This window comes from Ambystoma mexicanum, chromosome 1p (genome assembly GCF_040938575.1).
Source record: "Ambystoma mexicanum isolate Mex_15411 chromosome 1p, UKY_AmexF1_1, whole genome shotgun sequence".
Taxonomy (NCBI): Eukaryota; Metazoa; Chordata; class Amphibia; order Caudata; family Ambystomatidae; genus Ambystoma; species Ambystoma mexicanum.
The window spans coordinates 205,156,948-205,180,959 of record NC_090921.1 but is presented as its reverse complement, the minus strand read 5'-3'; the positions used below and the strand labels follow the sequence as shown (position 1 = coordinate 205,180,959).

At 46.4% G+C, this 24,012-nt stretch overlaps 2 non-coding genes across 2 annotated transcripts; one reads left to right on the top strand and one right to left on the bottom strand.

Moving 5' to 3' along the window:
- Positions 1–16,683: 16,683 nt before the first annotated feature.
- On the top strand, positions 16,684–16,765 carry TRNAS-GCU (transfer RNA serine (anticodon GCU)). Its single transcript has one exon. It is a non-coding gene; the product is annotated as a tRNA-Ser (tRNA).
- Positions 16,766–23,381: 6,616 nt separating this feature from the next.
- TRNAP-UGG (transfer RNA proline (anticodon UGG)) lies at positions 23,382–23,453 on the bottom strand. Its single transcript has one exon. It is a non-coding gene; the product is annotated as a tRNA-Pro (tRNA).
- Between the last annotated feature and the right edge of the window lie 559 nt (positions 23,454–24,012).

The following is a 24,012-nucleotide window of genomic DNA, read 5'->3' as shown; positions in this document are numbered from 1 at the left end:
ACACAAGTAAGTTCCCCCCATATCGTCTCTGAAGTTAGCACCTCTCCCAAGATTTTGGGGGGCACCAACAATGCTTACCGCCTGGGGTGCAAACTGGTCTAAGACCGGCCCTGATTAGCACCTTGCTGACAAAGAGAGCTGTTCAGTGGAATTTCATGTTTCAGCTCACCGCTGGCTGCCTTTCTTTGTTCGGTGCAGAGGCTACTAACCCAGTCCTGTCATAATCTGCAGCTACTCACCCTCCACACTCGCCGCGGGCAGCAAAATAAATGTGCCCTTCTGCCCCCCTGGTCCTGCGGGACGGGGGGGATTGGGCCACATTTTTCAATAGGCGCTGATGTGAAAGCATCAGCGCCCTATTGCTATGAAACTGCACACAGCTCCCGAGAACTCAGCACATTTAATTTGAATAGGGTGCCTGCCATGTCTTCTCCCATCACGACAGCTCAGGGGAGACCTTGAAATACTCCCCTGTGCTGGCGTGGCAGGCGGCAAATGGCAGGGCGCCCGGGCGGTCACCTGGGGGGCCCTGCCCTAAGGCCGGCCCTGCCTGGACTCACCCCACAATATCAGTTCTATAGGTTGCATTCCCTGGTTCCTAAGATGAATCAGTACGTAAGAGAGCAACACACTGGGGGCTCATACGGCAACACAAACCACACATGCCCAACTCACCTAGAATATCACTGGCACACACAACACGGGTACTTCAGGATCTGTTCCTGACATGCAGGATTTGCACCTCCGCCGCCCTCTTCCCCCCAGGAAAGCCTCTGCCGCACTAAAGCCCCTGCAGCCCCTCTTCTACATAACCTAGCACCAAGAAGTAACCGTAATTGGCCGACGGCACCCTATATAAGACCAAGTTACATAACAAATGCAGTAAATAACACATTTTGACATTTTAATTTACAAGAAATACTGTATTTTCAATGTCTTTGCCTATTGAGCTGCTCTCCGTAGATTAACCCAAACCATTATTTAAAAACAGGCTTCATTTTTGGGAGGTGTCACTGGGAGCGCTTTAGACAGTGTTTTTTCACCGTGTCCAATATTCCAGGGTTGGGAAACCTCCTTGCTTCAGTGCGCGCTGTTTTTAACCTGATAGTGTATTTTTAGTTGCTTGCTTTGTGCAAACCTTACAAACAGGGTTTCAGGAAACGTCTTATGAAGTTTGTACCCATTGTTCATTGGCATACATAGCTACGTGAAGTCGCAAAATCAGACACATATCATTTTAAGAACATGTCGACTAACCGTAAACCTGAGGTGGGCGTGAACCTTATGTCCGAGTCCTCACAACAATGTAATTTATTTTATTTAGAACTATAAAGGAGCTTTGCTTTATTTCCGCTATGCAGAGGCATTAATGTGATCAAAAGTGTTGAGGTCAAATAACATAAAATACATAAGTATTCATTTTGTGAAGTTAAACTGAAGTGGGAAAATGGAAAAACAGGCTCCCATCTTTCCCCTCTCGCGCCTGGCCTAAAGGTTCACGGCCCAAGCACCCGCCACGAGATGAGTTTGCCCATCTACCAGACGACCAGATACCCTGGTACAGGAACATAAGGATGTGTCCATCTGCCTGCCCAGCAGCCCGCCCTGCCCATGACGATGCCTGCAGCATGGATCAACTAGACTAAAACTATACGTCGTTAGAGATGCCATGACGACCTAGCCAAGGGATAGCACACCTGTGCCAACATACACATTGGACACTCCCGCACCAATCTACACGAAGAATATACTCAGTGCTATGACGTAGGCGACAGACATACTCACGGACGTGCATCTTTATTATTTTTCACTTAGGCTCTCAAAATGCAGAAACGCAAGACGCACCATGAACTCATCTAAAGAGCTTGCTTACGCTTCTTCTAAACCTAGGTGCCATAATGAGAATTATAACGAAGACACGATACTGGTCATAAGACAATATGAGACTATAACCTAAAGCGCCTGTGCACCAAACGGTTCCACCTATACACCAGGCCTAAGTAGGCCGCAAGCAAGAGCTCCCGTGGACGTTAACAGAGCAAGAGTCAGGTTGCTGATCCTGCAGGATGAGCCTGGCGAAAGCAGACAGCCAAGGTCGTAATGTTGCAAACCCACATTCCAAAAGCAGACCATCAAGGGCACGATGTTGCAACCTCGCACGCCGTGCACCAACATCAAAGTCGCACCTGCAATTAAACCAGGCGCACAGTGGAAAAACAATATTAATTGTGCAGAATTCTGCCTCAAACACGGTCCCACCTCACGTGACCAAGCCGAACCTGACGAGATGCCAAGCCCAGGAGGAAAGCGGCGTCTGGATCCCTCGTTACAAGACACAGGCAGATACACTTGAAAGGATCAATGGACATCTGCGACAGTGGGAGTAGTCGGCCGTCCAGCTCATGAATAAGTCTTCACATTGTCTGCATGCACCCATAGTGAAACATTGTTGCACATTGCAGGTACACCGAGAGCTGGGAACAGCGATGGTACCAGGCTGGGAAGCTCACGGGCGCACCAATCAGAACATGGGGTTCTTATCACTGGCGCCATTAACATCAACCAATCATTAGGAGTCTTCATGTAACAATTCTCATGTATCTAATTGTAGGGACAACCCAGATATATCACCTGACTAACCCTCGTCCACTCATATTATTCTCTATACGTATGCTATACTAACCCTACCACTCGAGCAACCAATTAAGAGTGGCGATAGGTTTTTTGTTAACTTTCTAAAGTGACGCAAGTAGCGCGTCATACTACAGTAAAAAGGGCCTGCGAGCCCCACGATTGTGTGTGTGTTAGGTCAGACGCGTATGATCCTTGACCCATCCCTGCCGTTTGTGTTTAATAAGCAGCAGAGTCACCTTGCTTCTTGTGTGTGTCTCATACTCTATCTCTTTTTGGATATACGGGAGGAGTTGGGGCCTCCCTGCCCGGAGGTCTGCGGACGGCCCGGCTGACCCCGGCAGAATTTCCCCCCCCGACAAGTTGGAGGCACTGCTGAGATATGCTTAAGATCGCCATTTTTATTTTTTTTACTTTTTCCTAGCACTCCGGTTGTGGGGAGGCCCGGTGGCGCGGCCCCCTCTGCCGTTGCCCCCTTCTGAGGACTACAGGACCATCGTGGAACTGCAAGAAGACCGGACAGCGCAATCCGGATATTGGCCCTCGGGAGCCGGTTGAGAAGTATCCCGCCCGCGGTTGGCGAGTGTCCAGACGTGGTCCAGACGAGGGGAGGTGGTGAGCCGCTTGGAGGGGTGCACGCAGTCGAGCGGCCCCGCATCAGGAGAACTTGGTGAGCATGCCACGCACAACAAACAATGTGAAATTGTGAGGGAGGGGGGAGGAATTAAATACGGGAGGTGGGAGGTGTTGCACAGGTGAACGGCGAAGGTTTGACAGTTTAGTGTTAGAAATAGAATGAATGGTAGTTGAACAAGCGCGAGAGCAGTTGGCTACGTAACGCGAGAGAAGGGGGCGGAGCATAAAAACATCACGTGCGGCCGCTCGTAGAAACTGATTGGTCTAGTTCGCGACTACGTGTAAGGGTGTGTGTGTGTGTGGTTTCCTACGATTTGGCATTTATTGGTCAATGAGTAGATGAGGATCCCTATTGTTCGAGCAAGACACTCGATAGGTAGATGACGTTTCCCTGTAGGCGGTAGCTAGGTAGTTGCCCAATACGGAAGATAATTGGCTGGTTAAGCCCTCCTGTCGAGGGGCGTATCACACGCGAGGCGACGCAGCGTGCGCAGTCCGATTATATTGTTCATTTGATTACCTTGTTCCAGGAGTGACAGGAAGACAGCTGTGGGGTTAACGGGGGTAGATTGCAGGTGTATTTTGGGTTTAAAGAATATACGAAGAACTTACCAGTAGCTCTACGAGGTTGGTGACGTCACCAGTAGGGTTTTCATAGGATATCGCAAGCACGAGGCATCTTCGTTTTGAGAGTGGTGGGGAAGAGAACTATGGTAAGGGAGTGGAAACGGAGATAAACGATAAACAAGTTGATCGAGGAAAGGCGAAACAGGGAACGTGGCTGCGCACGGAGAACGCCGGCCACGGCAAGTGTAGAAGGGGGAGGAGCGCGTGAAAACAGGACGACTGTATAAGAACGTAATAAGGGGTACGCAGCCGCAGGGGGCTACGTACGCCTCGGCCGCAGGGGGCCGTAAGGGTGTTGTATAAAGGAAGAAAGGCAGAGGAAAATCTACAAATGTAACATACTATATTTTTATAATTTTCCTTAAAGCGGACTATCGTAAGTCCCCAAACTTACGGGGCCAGGTAACGATATAAGGCTGCATATTGTAAACTATTAGTGGGATAAACTGATACCAGATTAGGGAAGGGTAGCAAGTAGAGCGCTACTATGTCATATGGAACAGGATCGGGAGGGTGGGGGAACACCCTCACCACGCCACTACAATACATATGCACAACACTGCCACCCCATAGGGAGAAACTGATTAAGTATAGCATAGAATGGACCCAGGGGACGGATAACAAAATGTTAACACCATGGCCGCCTAACGGTAGCTTCGATCCATATGCCCAACATTCACTATTAAATCATCTGCACAATACGTATAAAGGGAAGAAGTTGGCAAACCACGTGGAGGTGTTTAACTTATGGAGGATGTTCCAGGGGTCCCGACCAGGACCAAATGGAATATTCACTATGGGGGAAATACCAGAAAAAGCAGAGATTAAGGAGGAAGGAGAGGATGGGAAACAGGGGAATGAGGACCCAAAGAACACGGGAAACAGAGGTGAGGGAGGAGAAAAGAATAATAAAGCAGATGAAATAAAAAAGGAACCGAGCAATGATGTACCCATAGCAACGGGAGCAAAAACAGAGAGAGGGGGGTTGTACCCTTTAAGAGAATTGGGAGAAATAGAAAGAGGACAGTTAAGGGCGGCTGAGGGATACTCGAACCCGGCATACAGCCCTCCACCATATGTGGCTCATAGGAAAATGCCAGCAGGGGAGGGGAGGATTGGAGATGACCAGACTTATTAAAATTACGAGTTTCATTAACTAGAGAAAAGAAGGAGGTAGTAAAGAAAACAGACGAGGATAATGCCAGGGAGAGTGAATTGAGGGGGGAAGAGCTGTTAAGAGAAAAGGAAGAGATTTTGGAGGAACGATTAGCAAAATTAAGGGATGAACAGAATGAATTGATCAAGCAGCTTGAGAGGGAGGAGAGAGAGAGAGCGAGGGAAAGGAAAGAAGGTAAGAACAAACTGGAAAAAATAAGGGAACGAACTGAGGAGCAAAGGAGAGAAGCTGACAGGGTAAAAGCAGCAGCAGAAAGGGTATCAAGAGTAGTACTGCGGGAAAAGAAAAGGGAAGAAGAAGAAAAAGAAAAAGAAATGGCAATATGGAGGAGGAGGTTAATATCAGAATCAACTAAGAAATACGAAGAAGGGAGGGTGATGGAGAGTATAGTAGAAAAAGAAAGGGCAAAATGGGAAAGGAAGAAAGAGGATGAAACAATATTAGAACAGATGAGACGTGAAGTGATGGAGGAATTGAAAAGGAAAAGGGAGGAAAATAGTAAGGAGATCGAAGAAAGGTATGAAGGAGAAAGAGAGGATAGGGGAAGGGAGATTGGAACATGGGGGGATGTATATGGTGACACAGAAGTAGCAACAACGTCAGCACAAAGGGGAGCGGTTGATAAAGGAGAAAGAGGAGAACTGGACCTAATAGATTTACAAACAGTAACGATCAAGGGGAAAAAGACCGAGTGGGGGGTGCCGTTTATGACTAGCTTTTGTAGTGAGGAAGACGGAGTGGAAAATGAAGGAAGAAACAGTGAAAGGGAAAGCTTAGATAAACTATACATCACCCGGACCAACATAGACTCACCATGGATCAGTAGGAGAAAGGATGAGCTGGAGAGAAGTGAGGAGGGAAAGAAAGGAATAGAGGAAAGACAGGCACATGAGGACGCAACATCCCCATCCCCATCATCCCCATCACGCCCTCCCCTATCGCACCCTACATGCTCAACCACCTCACGTTCGTTACGCAAGATAAAACTAGCGCTCTTCACCGACGAACTGACACCCTATACATGGCGGCTTAGAGACCTCCCTAGTCGTAGGCAGGAAAGAGGTATACATATGCCCACATTAAATAAAGAGAAAGATGAAAGAAGGGGAAAAGATGGAGAAGAAAGAGGTAGGAGCAGGGGAAATACAAACGTAAGTGAAAATGTGGAAGAAAGGAAAGAGGAGGAAGGGTGTGAGGACTCAATATTATGGAATACAAAGGGTGAAACAAAACATAATTTAATGCCACTTTTGGAGAGAGGTGGGGTTAGACCACAGTATGTTCCTTGGAAGCAGACCGTTAAAGAAATTATAAAATGTAGGCTCCTATCATTAAGTGGAGGTGCGGGTAAATGGATATATGAAATGGAAAAACACACCGCAGGACAGAAGTTGGCAGTAGGAGATGTAAAGGGCCTGTTAATATCAATATTAGGGGATAGAGCGGATGATATCTGGAAGAGAGCGGGATTTCATGGGGTAACAATAACAAATACATCGCACGATGGGGCACCGTTCGCAAACTGCAGACATGCACTATGGCAGGCACTGAGGGTACAGTACCCAGACACATCAGATATAGGAGCAATTACATCCCGCAAGATGCGTGAGAACGAAGATCCTGTTGATTATATCCAGGAAATCCAAGAGAAGTGGCGCATGGAAACTAGAGAACAATGGGATAAAACACCAGCAATATTTTACCATATACTGGTACAAGGGCTCCCAGAAGGAGTTCAGAAACAATTGAAGAAAGTGGTGGGAATGGAAGCAAAACCATGGCCCGAAATACAACTGACTATAGTGCATCATTGTAGGACATGGCAAGGAAAAATGAAACAAAAGGAAGAGGACAGGAAAACGGAAGAGGCTAAATTAGTACAGAAAAAGCTTACTAAATACACAATGGAAGGGGCACTAATAACTACACCTACAACAATGACCCAAAGCCCCACACAAGTAGTGGCTGCACAAGATTGCTCCCAAATACCACCTTCACAGACTACAACACAACAGGTGCCGCCACTCCAACCATACACGCCAAATATGGGAGGAGGATACCCAATGCAAGGAGCTGGGTATTATAATTATAACAGGGGGAGAGGAGGAATTGTGAGAGGGAGAGGGTACGGGTATGGTACCCAACCGCAGGTGGGAGGATTTAGAAATTCCTACCCCACAGGGCAACCAGTATACCAGGACAACACAGGGAACTTTCCATGGCAGAATAGGGAACCACCGGTGTGTTGGAGCTGTGGACTATTGGGGCACATGTCACGCACGTGTAGATTTAGACCAGGAACACCATCATGGAGTGATCAGGGACAACCAAGGCCCGCACAGGTACAGCAGGGCATACCACAACAGCAAATGTTGCCACAAGGAAATGAACAACAACAACAAATAACACAACAACAGCCACAGACATATTCACTGCCACAACAACAGGTAGCGATGACACAACAACCCCAAGCACAACAAACACAACTGGGTAGGGTGACGGTTTTGGGACACAACCCTTACACAGGAAATGGCCAGTCGTTGTACCCTCAATAGGACAGCCCACAGACGGCCTTGGTGTGTCCCATCCTGTCAGTAACACCTAATAGTGCGGAGGAACCACGCATAGAGGTAACGATAGGTGACAAAAAATTATCATTCCTTGTTGACACCGGGGTGACCCGGTCTTGCATAAGGGAAGGTAAATTTAAGATGTCAGGCGAGACCATGAACACCCAAGGATTCTCTGGGGCTAGAGGGTTGGTTCCCTTTACTGATAACATTCCCTTATCTATTGGAGATTACGATCTGTCAGTTCCACTTTTATATTATAGTGCCTCACCAGTAAATATACTGGGGAGAGATATAATGAACAGGTTGAATATGACAATCTCCTTTACTGAGGACGGCATAATTTGCTCTACTCCGGGGATTAACATGCTCACAGCACGACAGATTATGCAGGCATACTGTGGACAGACAGCGATTAGGGCGGAGCCAGTAGATGGTGAACTCTTCCAGTATGGAACGGACATGGCAATTGCATGGATGCCAGGGATAGAAGGGAAAATATGGAGGAGGCCAGCAGCCTATCTGTTCAGACCAGAAACACCTGTTAATGAACCAGAAGGGAAGGTGGTTTCAATGGATATTGAGAGCATTATTGCAACAGCTGATTATATTGCTGTACATGCCCAAGAAAGAGAAGGAAGAGCATGGAGGGCAGTGATAGCATTAGCAGAAGGATGTAGGCTCACCCAGGTGTCAGATGAGGAGCTGTTTTCAGATGAAAAGGAGGAAGGTGAAATGGTGTTTATGATGAGTGTGGAAATATGGCTAAGAGTGGCCTACAAACAAGTAGCACAGAAAATTGCAATGGCACTTGAGGCACCCGCATGCACCCCGGTCCCTTTCTTTAAGGACGATATGTCAAAAGTACCCAAATCATTGTGGACTACTGGCCCCTATGACGTGGGCTGCATAAAAAGTATAGGGGGAGTAAAAATAAAATTGAAAAAAGGTGCAATACTCCCCAGAGTAAAACAATACCCACTATCAAAAGAGGCAGATGAGGGCATATATGAAACCATAACGGCCCTTATAAATAATGGTATATTGGTCCCCTCAGAATCACCATGTAATACGGCTGTGTACCCAGTGCGCAAGGCTAAAGGGGGGTCTTGGCGCTTTATACAGGATCTCAGGCCCTTGAACAACATAGTAGAAGCGGAATATCCCGTAGCTGCAAACCCGGCCACGATCTTGTGTGGCATTCCAGCAGAAGCATCACGATTTACAGTGATCGACCTTAAAAATGCTTTTTTCTCAATACCATTACACCCAGACTCACAAGATCTGACGAGCTTCACTTACAGAAACACTAAGTGGAAGCACACCAGATTGCCACAAGGGTATTGTGAATCACCTTCAATTTTCAATAGAGTGATACAGTTGGATTTGGGTAACATTGAAGTAGAAAGCACGGTGTTGCAGTATGTGGATGACATAATAATTTGCAGTAAAAACGAAAAAACATTCAGAGAGGACTCCTTAAAGATGTTGACAATATTGGCTGACAAAGGTTACAAGGTAGACATGGAAAAGATGCAGTACTGTCAAGAACAGGTACTTTACATTGTCAGCTTATATCCCAACATGGAAGAAAGATCGCACCACAAAGAGCACAAGCTATTTCGACCACTCCAATGCCACAAACTGTAAGGGAACTGCAGCAGTTCCTGGGGCTCTGCAACTACTGTAGAGCTTGGGTATTTGATTACAGTTCGTACATAGGACCCCTGCTTGAGGCGTTACGGGAAGCTAATAAAGGGGAGAAAAAACTGGGGTGGACGATGGAAATGAAAGAAGCTTTTGATGAATTAAAAGATGCGATATCAACTGCTCCGGTACTGACATCCCCAGACTATGAGCGGCAATTTTTTATATTTTCACATTGCGACTCAGCAGTAATGAAAGCAGTGTTGGCTCAAAAAACAAGCATGGGCTACAAACCAGTAGCATTTTACAGTGGCCACTTGGATCCTGTAATGTTAGGCCACTTCCCCTGCGAACAAGGTCTCGCCGCAGCTGCTTTTGCGGTAGAAAAAGCATCAGCAATCACCATGGGGTGCCCGACTACACTATTTGTGGAACATGCACTTTTTGCGATATTAAATAAACCTAAATCGACCCTAACCACGCAAAGAGCATCAGGTTATGAGATCATTCTATCCAGAGCCGAACTATCAATTGTTAGATGCAGCACGGTTAACCCTGCAAGGTTCCTAGCAGACGTAATTGAGGAGGGAGATTATGCCCATGACTGTACACAAATAACTGAAATATACTCATGTACTAGAAAAGTTGAGGAAAACGCACTAGAGGGGGGTGAGCTCTTATTTATTGATGGGTCATCAACTATCGATCAGAGGGATGGTGTGAGGAGAACTGGGGCTGCAGTGGTAAAAATGATGGAGGTACCGGTGTGTGTGGCAGTGAAATGTGTACAATTACCACAGCATTACTCCGCTCAAGCAGCTGAACTGGTCGCACTGATCTTGGCGTTGAAGGAAAGCTTTGACAAACGGGTGACCATATGTTCCGACAGCGCATATGTTACATCCACTGTCCACTCAGGGCTGTCGAAATGGAGAAGAAGAGGGTTTAGGAGAGCTGATGGCACTCCAGTGCAACATGCCCTCTTATTGGCTGAACTAATTGAAGTAATTAATGACCCCCAAGAATTAGCTTTAGTGAAATGCACCGCACACACCAATGGTGAGGACCACGTCTCGAAGGGAAACGCAGCAGCAGACGCACATGCGAAGTATGCTGCATACTTTGGTGAAATATGGAACCCCCCAGAGTCACAGAGAGGGAGAGGGAGGGGAATGGCTAAGGAGATGTTGATAAGAGAAGGGTACACCCATCTCCTGGCCACACAGATTATGGAGCTACAAGCGGCTGCACCAATGGCGGAAAAAGAAATATGGGTAAAAAGAGGATGTACAATGTCACCAACCGACGCACTATGGCGCCAGGGTGGCACTGGAAAGGTTGTAATACCATTGGCACTTTTGAACACCGCCCTGAACCAACTACATCATCCAGCCCACACAGGCAAAGAAGTAATTGCAGCACGAATTAGGGAAGACTGGTTCTGCCCCGAGTTAAATTCGCATGTGTCAAATTTTATCAGTAATTGTCTCACATGTCAACAGTTTACGGCCGGCCACACTCTAAAGGTGATAAGAGGTACTATACCCTGGCCAGAGGGACCTTTCCGGCATCTCCATATTGATTATGTTGATATGATCAATATATGTCAAGGAAACAGGTATATGATTGTAGTAGTATGCCCATTTTCTAGGTGGATTGAGGCAGGGCCTTGTTCACACCCAGATGCATTTAGAGCAGCTAAATTCCTAGTGAGGGAGGTCTTCCCCAGGTGGGGAGTGTGCGAGGTGTTAAGGTCAGACAATGGCCCACATTTCGCAAACGAGATGTTTCAGCACATTACATCACTGCTGAACATTCAACATAAATTTGCATGTGCATACCACCCACAGGCCAACGGTATATGTGAACGCCTGAATGGCCTATTAAAAGAGACAATTGCAAAAATACAGCAAACAACAAAGAGGAGTTGGTTATATTGTCTTCCATTAGCATTATTTGAGCTAAGGAATAGGCCAGGGATCCGACCACCACCTCACTCCCCATGAGGTGGTTACCGGACGTCAAAAGCGCCTTCCCCTAACGCCAACGTCAAGAGCATTTACCGACCACGAAAGTACTGCAAGTGTTCTGGGTGATGAAATGTACCAATATGTGTCTTCTTTGATTACTAGTGTGTGTTTGTGTCTCAACAGCTCGAGCGCACACGGGGCGGGTCTAATAGAAGCCAACAAGAAGACGCGGATAAAGAACTGGAAAAGGAAGGACTGTGTAAGATTGCTAAAGGTGACCACGTACTACTTCGCAACTTCAATAGGAAATGGAATAGCCCACGCTTTACTGGTCCCCATCTGGTAGAGGAGGTATCAACAAGAGCAGTAAAGATACAGGACAAGCGTGCCTGGAACCACCTACACGACGTAAAGATCTACAAACAACAGACCCGCCCCAGCGCCACCGACAGGTCCATTGAGAGAACAGCAACAACATCGACAACGGAAGAAGAAAGTTCTACCACAGCCAGCGGCTCAAGTGTTCCCATACCTTGTCACTCCCCAGACTCCCCAGAGACAATAACTGAAGAAGAAAGGGGTGATCCCCATACAGCCCACCCCATGATCACACGCTCAAAGAGTAAAAGCCACGCCCACCAGTTGAACCCAAAAACCCCCTGCCCACCATCCACTGACCCCTGTCCCCATTACAGTAGTAACTGAACTGAAGGACATTGTCTTGCACAAATACACATGTAAACACGTGAATGCTCTCTTTTCTTTTCTCTCGCACATGCAGGAACCGCGTATTATTGTATTGCTAAAAAAGTAGATAACTAACAAATTCACTGGCCAGGAGTAGATGGTACCCTCAGACGATAATTACCCAGAAGAATTGTCACACCAATTTGTATATGAAATAAAAAGGCCAACGTACCTGAAAAGGAAAAGGGTACGTGTCTACTACACAGCGTTCCTTTTGGCCATAGAATATTCGATGCCCCACCTCCACCCATACTTGCCTGCCCTAAGAGATAGATCGCTTAGAGTAGCGTGGGAACAGCTCTTCGCCTGGGCACTGAATGACTATTTGATAGGGAGAGCTTAAAAAACAACTAACATTTAATAACCAGCATATTGAGAATTTTCAGGCGGGCAACTCTAACGTCGCAAGAATACGCTGCCGGACTGCAGCAAGGTAAGTGCAAAATGCCGGTGAAATTAGCATATGTAATAAAAGTAATAGGGATTTTGGTAATCACCGGGTTCGTAGCTGCCTCTGTATGGCAGTACAGCTGTGCTATCAATATTATTGCTGTACCCAAACCTAACACACCCCCGTCCCCAGCTGCAACAGGTGTTACGTCAGGTGATATTAGTAAATTTGCGCACAAGCAAAATAGAGTTCAACGCAGCACATACTCAGATAATAAAGGTATTGACAATTATATACAAGATTCAGCACACGTCTCAAACAACATATGGTATCAACACATGACCCGCATTGGTAAGCAGACAACAGAAGACAGCTGCTATGTTTGCTCATTAATACCATACGGCATGAGTGCTTCTCGAACATTTGTTGCCACAGAAATAGACGAAAAAACAGCATGATGCATAATATACTTGGCACTGTTCCAAACGAAGGGAAGATTTCAAGGGACAGTGGTGCATATGACGTGGAAAACACGAGACTCATACCCATACGAAAACAACTTCCTCAAGACTTATTTGAGTTACCACAAGAGCAGTTTACATGCTGAAGCATTCAGATACATAACAAGTGGTCCTGCAAAAGGAGAAACAAAGAAAGTGACACTGCAGTATTTATCATGTGATTGGTACGCCACTGAAGTTCCTGGTAAACTAGGATGCTGGGAGAGGCCACTGGTGACGATAACGGGGAAAGTGTACTTGGACAACAAATGGGAAATAGGAGTGGTTGGCAGCAACATGGTAACAAAAGAAACTATTTCAACTATCGATGCACACAACCACAGATGTTGGACGACTTGGATCAAGTACGTGCCTATGCTCACATGGATAGAAACGGATGAAGACCCGATAACAATACTGCCGCTGACTGCGCCTAAAGTATGCTACCAACATAAAGGAGAGGTGGACGTAGGATACAACACCAACTGTGGAAGTGTGATGGAGTTACCTGAGGGGGGTGCAGGAACAGCAGTGATAATGGACCATTACTGGGCCTGTGGAGAAAAGGCATATCACACACTGCCCCCTCTGTGGAATGGTGTATGCACGATGGTGCACGTCAATGTACCATCACTAGTGGTACCCCAGAAGCATGTGAATGTGGCGAACTTTCCCAAGATGGATGAAGGGGACAAGAGAAATAAGAGATCTGCACCACCTCAAGAGGAGCCAGGGAACAGGACCAGCGGCAATGATACTGTCCTCAATAGACGGAAAAGACAAGGAGAACCTCTGACAGGAAATTACCTATGGGGAAGGTCAGAAACAGCACTCACTTCAATCCCGCCAGAACACAGACTATTCAGCAGAGCAGCAATGTTCTTCTCCTCAATAATCCATCCGGGACTACAGGCTTACCCAAACACAAAATGGCTCCATATAACTAGATGGGAACTTATGATGACCATCAATTCTACAGTAAACGGATTTGACGCGATAAAAGAGGAGCTGCAAGCAATAAGGATGGTAGCACTGCAGAACAGATATGTATTGGACCTCCTCACTGCCATGGAAGGAGGAGTTTGCGCAAAGATAGGACAATCATGCTGCACATTCATTCCTGCCAACGATGCTGACAACGGTACACTGACAGAAGCAGTTTCACAATTGGCCCAGTTGCACTCCAAAATGGTGGATGAAAGTAAAGGTGTGAAAAAGGATGAGAGCTGGTTTTCGCTACTATGGTCATGGATGCCATCTTGGCTGTCAGATGGACTGAAAATTATAGTTGGTTGTATTATTTTGGCTGGAGCTACACTGATCATAATAAGATTTTGGAAAGCCTGGAAGGCACGCACCACTGACGAGTTGCTTGAAATGGTCGGTATGCACCCACTGATGCCAGCAGATGACGGCCAACACACAGGCACAATAATACAAGAGAGAGAGGAATTGCGCAACCAGATCATCACCAACCACCTGGACCCACCATCGGTGAAGGTCGAGAACCCAAGAAACCCCAGGAGTTACACAGGGAAATGGGTATACTGCACTCCTGGAGGAATCTGTGAATATATGTATTGGTCATTTGAAGATCATGTTAACCATTATGGACATTTAGGAGGAATAACTAAAACATGGAGAGTAAGAGGAGATAACGAAAAGGATATGTTTGTGGTCGACAAGTCGACCAGAGGGGGGACTGAAGTGGGAAAATGGAAAAACAGGCTCCCATCTTTCCCCTCTCGCGCCTGGCCTAAAGGTTCACGGCCCAAGCACCCGCCACGAGAAGCTTTTGCCCATCTACCAGACGACCAGATACCCTGGTACAGGAACATAAGGATGTGTCCATCTGCCTGCCCAGCAGCCCGCCCTGCTCATGCCGATGCCTGCAGCATGGATCAACTAGACTAAAACTATACGTCGTTAGAGATGCCATGACGACCTAGCCAACGGATAGCACACCTGTGCCAACATACACATTGGACACTCCCGCACCAATCTACACGAAGAATATACTCAGTGCTATGACGTAGGCGACAGACATACTCACGGACGTGCATCTTTATTATTTTTCACTTAGGCTCTCAAAATGCAGAAACGCAAGACGCACCATGAACTCATCTAAAGAGCTTGCTTACGCTTCTTCTAAACCTAGGTGCCATAATGAGAATTATAACGAAGACACGATACTGGTCATAAGACAATATGAGACTATAACCTAAGGCGCCTGTGCACCAAACGGTTCCACCTATACACCAGGCCTAAGTAGGCCGCAAGCAAGAGCTCCCGTGGACGTTAACAGAGCAAGAGTCAGGTTGCTGATCCTGCAGGATGAGCCTGGCGAAAGCAGACAGCCAAAGTCGTAATGTTGCAAACCCACATTCCAAAAGCAGACCATCAAGGGCACGATGTTGCAACCTCGCACGCCGTGCACCAACATCAAAGTCGCACCTGCAATTAAACCAGGCGCACAGTGGAAAAACAATATTAATTGTGCAGAATTCTGCCTCAAACACGGTCCCACCTCACGTGACCAAGCCGAACCTGACGAGATGCCAAGCCCAGGAGGAAAGAGGCGTCTGGATCCCTCGTTACAAGACACAGGCAGATACACTTGAAAGGATCAATGGACATCTGCGACAGTGGGAGTAGTCGGCCGTCCAGGTCATGAATAAGTCTTCACATTGTCTGCATGCACCCATAGTGAAACATTGTTGCACATTGCAGGTACACCTGCTCACGGGCGCACCAATCAGAACATGGGGTTCTTATCACTGACGCCATTAACATCAACCAATCATTAGGAGTCTTCATGTAACAATTCTCTTGTATCTAATTGTAGGGACAACCCAGATATATCACCTGACTAACCCTCGTCCACTCATATTATTCTCTATACGTATGCTATACTAACCCTACCACTCGAGCAACCAATTAAGAGTGGCGATAGTTTTTTTTGTTAACTTTCTAAAGTGACGCAAGTAGCGCGTCATACTACAGTAAAAAGGGCCTGCGAGCCCCACAATTGTGTGTGTGTCAGGTCAGACATACCCCTAGACCAACGAGCCAGTGCACAATGTATACCTGCCATCATGTGTCCTTGTCACTCAATATCTAGCTTGTGATGCAACTGGGTTGCTGTTGTTTAAGTCTTAGTCTTAAAGTCTTAGAGCGAGTCAAGCAAAAGTATTTTTTCCTGGGGGTAGTGGTAACAGTTCCCTCAAGTAACAGTACTAGGTTTAGGGCATCACTGCCTTATAGTGAAAGGGTCATTCACAGCCTTTTGCCACAGTGACATGGTCTGTAGCATCAGTTCCTCTGAGTGTGAGTGGTATGATGACCCTGAAATGACCTGGTAAGTGACATCATTGCCTCTAAGGGGCGTGGCCACCACTCTTCCAGTGACAGGTCTAGGCACACCCCTTTTCCAGGTGACAGGTCTAGCCACACCCCTCTTCCTGGTGAAATGAAACAGGCCATTGATCTATTGAGCACATCTGTTCCTGACTCCGGTTAAAAGAGCCATGATTCGCCCGTGGGACGTGGAGCGGAGGTTTTCCTTGATTTCGTGTAAATGATAACACGGGAATGCAGGAATGGTAGTAGTTAATGAGTGAATATAATATCATACTTTTGCTCGTCAAGTTTGCCCGGCTAGAATGCAGCACTATGTCCCACAGCTCAGAGCTTGCTGTGGTGTGCAGTAAAAGTAATTCAGGTCCAGTCACAAAGAACAGCTCTACTTCACTGATAAAAAGTTAAAGCTTCCTGCGTCTCGTATGCAGACGAGGTGGCCGAGTGGTTAAGGCGATGGACTGCTAATCCATTGTGCTCTGCACGCGTGGGTTCGAATCCCATCCTCGTCGTCTGTTTTCTTCACATATTTTAAATATGGGTGGTAGTGTTTACCAAAAAAAAAAAATATCTAATTTACTACAATGCTACGGATCTTTCTTTGTCCTTCCCTGACAGATGAAGGCTAATCATTCTGTGATGCCAAAACATACACTAGTGTTCAGGGAGAGGGAACGACTGATACCAGTACATGCTGCCTCACTTCTCCGAAAATTACCATCCCACTCAAGGGAAATTTATTTTCATTATTGGTAATTTCTTTGTGCTTATAATAATACTAATTTGCTTTTACACAGCACTACGAAGCCTCGGGCATCTTCTCACCCACAGTGTTTGGTAAGGATGAAAGGCGGAGTTTGGCCCTGCCCGGATTCAGTACAAGTGTTGCTGACCAGTAATTACAATTAGCATTACTGTTACAATTACAATTAGCAGAATCCCCGAGGATAAATTAGGGCCCTACACATAAGTCAAATGCATTCAGACATTTCTTAAATTCGTGGGCATTGCGGAAGGAGCTGCTAATATTGTTTAGGGTTTGTGGGAAGATCAGTTATGTAATTCCACCGAAGTTCCTGGTTATGTAATTACCTGTTGGTGTGCGTTGCTGGTTGGGTCATGCCCGACCATCGTCGGAATCGCCAGCGAGGTCCCGCTTGGTGCCGGCACGCGCCCTGAATCCCTGAGTGTGCCACAGCGGATCACATGTGGAAATAAAATGCAGCCCAACAGCAACACGCCGACAACCGCCGGCTCCTCTGGCAACGCCCGCAGTGTACGGGCGCATGTGACAGGAGGTCCCTGTGCACGATTCAAAAAAAGACACGCATTGGCAAAGCCAATAGTTTTAGCATTTTATTTTTTTGTTTTTAACAGGACTTTATTGAAAGGACACACATACTGGTTTAAAAAGTGGCTGAACGCACACTTGTTTAAGACAATCTTATTACACCAGCAGCACAGTTATAGCTACAGTTAAGCAATTAACTCTTAAGAATACTTTGAAATAATGGCAGTCACTCGCATCACCACGTTTGCTGTTACTGCTTGGATGATGTATATTGGGCGATGAGGGCAGGTAGTGGTGACCCGAATGGCTGCATAGAGATTAGCCTGGCCATGGGCAGTCACTGGGTAGGTAAATAAATAAATAACATCCACAAGCCCTGTATCCCTGCTGACATCGCTCACGTAGCTTTACTCCAATGCAATCAATTCAGGTAATAGGTGGTTCTTCAGTGCACCCAACAGCCAAAACTAAAAATGGCTCAATTCTTAAGATTATTACGGAATGCTTCACCAAGACACAGCCAATCTCACAATTGCTCCCTGAAACACCAGGTCTGACTCACATAATGACCCACAAAAACAGTGAGCCAGTGTCACAGAACTGCCTTGTGAATGCTAGAAACACTAGGCCATTCTCATCCGAGCACTGAAGCACAACACAATCAGCAAGTCTCACGTGATCGTTCACCGGACCAATCTCACAAAATTAATTGTACAAACAAGGCACAATGCACTCTATTTTGAAGCAAGAGGATTTATGTAGAACAGGAACAATACATTCACTTTTCCATACATAGCACCGCTACTGGTCATGCATTTGTATAGCACTGCCCTGTTCAATGCTACTCATTTTAGTGACCCACTTTGGAAAGAAAAAAAGCGAAAGGAAGGGGGCGTGGCTACATGGCCACGTACAAGACCTGTATCTCGGAGCTGCTGCTGATCCGATGAAGATCCCGATGCTGAACAGGTATAATAAACAAGATATGAACAGTAAAACGGAAGTCACAGCAACATGAATATGCCGGGCACATAGTGCTGAAAACCCAGATGAGACTTGCATGCAGGCCAGAACACGGAAGAAAAGTTTGGATGGTGTTGCGGGCGAGTGCAACAAAATGGCGCCTAGCCTATAACAAAGGAAAGGAGAATCGACGCAGCGCGTTTGAATCAAAACAGAGCCGTGATCTCAAGGGGAAGCCGCACCAGAGCCCACATGAAGAGCCAGCTTCGAGAAACGAATGACGTGGCAAGGAAAGCTGGAAAACAAAGAACACGGAGCAGATGTGCTGAGTGCCCACAGAGAGTATGCAAACTGAGTACTAATGTACTTAAAGTGCCGAGGAGGGTGAACATTTATATGTCACACGCCAGTAAGACTCACTTAAAGTCGTTTTGGACCCACAACTATTCACTCAACATCGACTAAGGGTGCACAGCAGACCGAAAGGCATTGAGTGTTCTTATGCCCCCGAAAAGAGGATCTAGAGTGTTGTGGGCAACGTCCAATGCGTGGGATAGAGGAGTAGGGGTGCTTAGCCCCAGCCACGTTGGAATACCATAAGGACCATTGTGAGGAAGCCTAACGGAGGGGGCCTTGGAGACTGTCACAGAAGGTCAGAATCAGTTTTAACACCACAAAGCAGTCTTGGGGTGGGGACTCTAATCAGACTCAGCTGCAACGAGGGAGGCAAGGGTCTTAAAGCGGCACACACACCAATGGACAGCCGGCAGACACAATGTATTTGGAGCTGTTGGCGCATCACCAAAGTTAGGGGGGCCACAATTGTAACACTGGCAAGCCGGAAGCACGGATGGTAAAGGCCCTGGTACACCCACTACCCAGCAACAATCTGAGAAGACAGTAAGGTGCTGGAAAAAACCCTTATACAATCCAGATGAGAAGAGAGGCGAGGATTACAAGGCAACATATACACGTGCCAACTACTCGCTAATTCACCAGACACAGAACTGTGGGCGCTGCTCCGAAGCTGAGGAACAGAGGGTGGCAACACCAGCGGCCCAGAGGCACGGTAAACAAAGCTCCTGAAAATGAATGTATAATAAACTCTGAGGTATTTGGACCCCCAGTAGAGGGCATAAGCAGCTCCCAGACCCAGGCAGGCATAGAATACATAGAGAGGAAGAAGGGCAGATTCATACGCAGATCAAGGGGCTAGGAGGAGCACATCATCGTTGAGACTCCTCACCAGCCTTTGAAATACCTTTGAAGTGACAGAATACATGTGGGGAATGTGAATAATTCCAGAAATACTTCCTGGATTCTGTCCATGCAAGGCTTTCCTGCGGAGGTGAGATATGGCCAAAACAAGAAAAGTCACCTCGCGCAAGGTTTGACTGACTTGCATGATTGTGCTCGAGAAAACTGTCTCGAGGACGAAAGTATCGAAACACAAGACAGCATGGAGGTGTACCTGAATTCCCTGCACAAAGTCTATGAAGAAGACACATGCAAGGGGATGCCCACAGTTTATATGGATGGGTGCTCCTACCATTTTGAGAACCATCAGGAAAAGGAACTGATGGCCAGCGTTGGGCAAGGCTGGGTGAATGAGGCCTCGGAGCCCTCAGCTGGATACAAGATCGGTCCCCGAAGTAGTCAGGTGGTGGAGTTGATGGCGGTCATCAAGCCATCCTCACTGCCATGCAACACTGAATCCACGAACTAATAATAATCATGGATTCAGATTATGTCCGGAGTGGGTTCGTTCAGCATCTGATTAATTGGGAAACCAGAGGGATGCTGTGTGCAAACAATAACCCACTCAAGCATGGCAAACTAATACAATCTATCAATGATCTGGTCACCTCTAATGAGATATCCATCTACTGGAAGAAGGTCATGGGTCATTCCAGAATACAGGGACCAGACAAATCCGGAAATTACCTGGCTGACCAGCTGGCCAAAACCAGAGCTGTCCATGGTGATCTCATAGAGATTGAGTTCTTGTTGGGGGAAATCTAGGTCGCTGCTGTTACCAGGTCCCAAACATATGCCCAAAATTAACTCTCAACTGCCCAGTGGAGTAAGGAGACGCCAGATGCTGATTTGCTCACGTCACAAAAACGAGATCCGAAAATTGGGAAATGTTATCAACACATTGAAGACCCTGTGAATTTTGCCCTGACCGAAAACAATTACACCAGGAAAGAGGATCTCCGGGTGTTTATGAAGTTTCCCAATACATTCAGAATCCAAGACGGTTTGTTGGTACAGAGATCCATCACTGGATGTGACCAGTAGGTGATGCCTACCTCATTCCGAAGCCATATGCTAATCACGCCCATGACGCAGCCACAGCTGGTCATCAGGGGTTTCATACTACATTGGAAATCTTGCGGGAGGCTGCACACAGGCCACACATGGCTCAGGACCTCAACCAATATTTGAAGGGGTGTCTAGTGTGGGCGCAATTTCAGCCTCTGTCTGAGCTCCCCTCCAGAAAATAGGAATGACGCTGCCTTGGCCACATTTACAAGTAGATTTCATCGGGCCCATGATTCGTTCCTCTAGAGAAATCAAGTACATGTTAATGGTAACATGCTTGTTTACCAAAGTGTGGAATGTCTCCCGGCCCCATGTTGCAAGGCAGAAACAGCAGCTGCCCTGATGATCAATCAAATATTCTCGCATTTCGGCCTCCTCCAAAGGATTCAGTGTGACCGAGGAAGTCACTTCACCAGCAAGGTGATGACAAAGATGTGGGAGATACTTGGGGTAAAGAGAAAACTCCATATTGCCTACCACCACCTCTAGTGGGGAGTGGAGAGATACAATAAAATGATTGTGAGCATCCTAAAGAAGTTTGTTATGGACTCTGGGCCTAGTTAGGACATTCAATTACCGCTTGTCCTGATGGCCATCAGGTCTACCCCATCTTCTATGACAAAGCTGTCTCCATTCGAGCTAATGACTGGACAACAATGGAGTTACCATAGCATCTGCTCTACAGAACGCAAGAGCAGAACCTGTTTAACGCATCCAGGATACATGAATATAGTGAGAATCTGAGAAGACACCTTCAGCATGATTTTATGTATGCTCAGCGCAATCTGGAAAAATCGGCAGAGGGGATGAAAACCCACTACGATTTAAAGACCACTAAAAAATTATATCAAGTAGGAGACATGGTCTTCTAGTACAATTTTCAGAGGAACCAGCCCTAGGAGCGGAAATTCCTTCCCTCCTGGGGCGCCCCTTTAAAATTGTAGACAAAATCTCACCTGTCACTTATAATTCTGCATTCCTAAAGGAGGACAAACGGAAGAGAAATTGGTGCAAATCTATCAGTTGAAGTGCTGCCATCCCAGGCAGAATTTGCGACTGATTGAAGAACCCAGTGAGGGTAGAGCCCAGGAATCCTCCGAAGAGTAACGATAAGGAACGGGAACCTGAATAAAGAAAATCCTACTATAACAGGGAGTCGAACAATTATATTTATTTTGAAAAGATTACGAAAATGAAAAATGTAAGGAACCACTGTTTGGGAAATATTTGTATGTCGAAAACCAAATGCTTGCTTGAAATGTGCACTTTATGCGTATCTCTCCTCCTGCTTTGTTATCTATTGTCACATCCCTATTGGAAAAATTGTATTGTGTAAAATACTTAATCTCTTTGTTCTTCTTGGCAGATCTATTATCTCCTTGATTCTAAAGGCCAGAGGAGAGCCCCCGGACAGGGAGAGGTCCAGGAACCCCAACCTAATGGAACATTCAAAATCCGAAGAGGGTGAGTACGTACCAGTACACCACTCCATCAGGAGCCAAAATAGAGCAGACACACTCTGAAGGGAAGTCCTTGAATGAACCAGGAGCAGGCACTCTCTAAAGGAGACCCCTGGGGTGTACCCAGGCTATCCCAGAAGGAACACCCAATTTTCTCCTAGCTCTTCTCTCTCTCAATATAGTTGCTTCAGTGCTAGGAGGGGGGATTTGTGAGGTGAAATAGACCTAAAAAGTCATGACTAGAGGCCAGAGTTAGAGGGGGAGATATGCCCCTCAGCAAAAGGCCTGAACTGGAGTACATGCAAAATGATGCCCTTGCTCAAACACGCAGGAGCCAATTTAGGCATCTAAGCATGCGTATGCCTTTAAATATTTATATTATAAAAAAAGTCCGGGATTTACCTCTCGCACCTGAAGTGATAATCATACCCCTAGACCAAAGAGCCATTACACCTGCCGTCATGTGTCCTTGTCACTCCATATTTTATGGCGTACGGCACCCTATATAAGACCAAGTTACATAACAAATGCAGTAAATAACACATTTTGACATTTTAATTTACAAGAAATACTGTATTTTCAATGTCTTTGCCTATTGAGCTGCTCTCCCTAGATTAACCCAAACCATTATTTAAAAACAGGCTTCATTTTTGGGAGGTGTCACTGGGAGCGCTTTAGACAGTGTTTTTTCACTGTGTCCAATATTCCAGGGTTGGGAAACCTCCTTGCTTCAGTGCCCGCTGTTTTTAACCTGATAGTGTATTTTTAGTTGCTTGCTTTGTGCAAACCTTACAAACGGGGTTTCAGGAAACGTCTTATGAAGTTTGTACCCATTGTTCATTGGCATACATAGCTACGTGAAGTCGCAAAATCAGACACATATCATTTTAAGAACATGTCGACTGACCGTAAACCTGAGGTGGGCGTGAACCTTATGTCCGAGACCTCACAACAATGTAATTTATTTTATTTAGAACCATAAAGGAGCTTTGCTTTATTTCCGCTATGCAGAGGCATTAATGTAACCAAAAGTGTTGAGGTCAAATAACATAAAATACATAAGTATTCATTTTGTGGAGTTAAAAAAAAGGGCTCGTCCGGGATTTGAACCCGGGACCTCTCGCACCCAAAGCGAGAATCATACCCCTAGACCAACGAGCCAGTGCACAATGGGCACTTGCCATCATGTGTCCTTGTCACTCCATATCTAGCTTGTGATGCAACTGGGTTGCTGTTGTTTAAGTCTTAGTCTTAAAGTCTTAGAGCGAGTCAAGCAAAAGTATTTTTTCCTGGGGGTAGTGGTAACAGTTCCATCAAGTAACAGTACTAGGTTTAGGGCATCACTGCCTTATAGTGAAAGGGTCATTCAAAGCCTTTTGCCACAGTGACATGGTCTGTAGCATCAGTTCCTCTGAGTGTGAGTGGTATGATGACCCTGAAATGACCTGGTAAGTGACATCATTGCCTCTAAGGGGCGTGGCCACCCCTCTTCCGGTGACAGGTCTAGCCACACCCCTTTTCCAGGTGACAGGTCTAGCCACACCCCTCTTCCTGGTGAAATGAAACAGGCCATTGATCTATTGAGCACATCTGTTCCTGACTCCGGTTAAAAGAGCCATGATTCGCCTGTGGGGCGTGGAGCGGAGGCTTTCCTTGATATCGTGTAAATGATAACACGGGAATGCAGGAATGGTAGTCGTTAATGAGTGAATATAATATC